At 40.5% G+C, this 1,263-nt stretch overlaps 1 non-coding gene across 1 annotated transcript; it reads left to right on the plus strand.

The window, feature by feature from the left end:
• Nucleotides 1-819: 819 nt before the first annotated feature.
• LOC112746721 (small nucleolar RNA R71) lies at nt 820-927 on the plus strand. The gene has a single exon (XR_003174589.1). It is a non-coding gene; the product is annotated as a small nucleolar RNA R71 (small nucleolar RNA).
• The last annotated feature ends 336 nt before the right edge of the window (nt 928-1,263 follow it).

Raw genomic sequence — 1,263 nt, forward strand, 5'->3', positions numbered from 1 at the left:
GGAGGTCTTCCTCCTTGGGATTCACGTCCTCCTCCTCTCTTGTGGGTTCGGCCATGATAGTTATATCAATGGCCTTGCACTCTCCTTTTGGATTTTCTTCTGTATTGCTTGGGAGAGTACTAGGAGGAGTTTCAGTGATCTTCTTACTCAACTGGCCCTCTTGTGCTTCCAAATTTCTAATGGAAGACCTTGTTTCATTCATGAAATTCACAGTGGCCTTAGATAGATTAGAGAATAAGTTTGCTAAATTAGAGGTATTTTGTTCAGAGTTCTCTGTCTGTTGCTGAGTGGATGATGGAAAAGGCTTGCTGTTGCTAAACCTGTTTCTTCCACCATTATATTAAAGCCTTGTTGAGGCTTTTGTTGATCCTTCCATGAGAAATTTGGGTGATTTCTCCATGAGGGGTTATAGGTGTTCCCATAAGGTTCACCCATATAATTTACCTCTGCTATTGCAGGGTTCTCAGGATCATAAGCTTCTTCTTCAGAAGATGCCTCTTGAGCACTGTTGGATGCAGCTTGCATTCCATTCAGACTCTGAGAAATCATATTGACTTGCTGAGTCAATATTTTATTCTGTGCCAATATGGCATTCAGAGTATCAATTTCAAGAACTCCCTTATTCTGAGGCGTCCCATTACTCATAGGATTCCTCTCAGAAGTGTACATAAACTGGTTATTAGCAACCATGTTAATGAGTTCTTGAGCTTCTGCAGGCATTTTCTTTAGGTGAATGGATCCACCTGCAGAAGTATCCAATGACATCTTAGCTAATTCAGATAGACCATCATAGAATATATCCAGGATGGTCCATTCTGAAAGCATGTCAGAAGGATACTTTTTGGTCAGTTCCTTGTATCTCTCCCAAGCTTCATAGAGGGATTCACCTTCTTTCTGTCTGAAGGTTTGAACATCCACTCTAAGCTTACTCAGCTTTTGAGGAGGAAAGAACTTGGCTAAGAAAGCCTTGACCAGCTTATCCTAAGAGTTCAGGCTATCCTTAGGTTGATAGTCCAACCATATTCTAGCTCTGTCTCTCACAGCAAAAGGGAAAAGTATGAGCCTGTAGACTTTAGGATCTACTCCATTAGTCTTAACAGTATCACATATCTGCAAGAATTCAGTTAAGAATTGAAAAAGATCTTCAGATGGAAGTCCATAAAACTTGCAGTTTTGTTGCATTAGAGAAACTAATTGAGGTTTCAGCTCAAAGTTGTTTGCTCCAATGGCAGGGATGGAGATGCTTCTTCCATGTAAATTGGA

Source organism: Arachis hypogaea, chromosome 14 (genome assembly GCF_003086295.3).
Source record: "Arachis hypogaea cultivar Tifrunner chromosome 14, arahy.Tifrunner.gnm2.J5K5, whole genome shotgun sequence".
NCBI classification, from domain to species: Eukaryota; Viridiplantae; Streptophyta; class Magnoliopsida; order Fabales; family Fabaceae; genus Arachis; species Arachis hypogaea.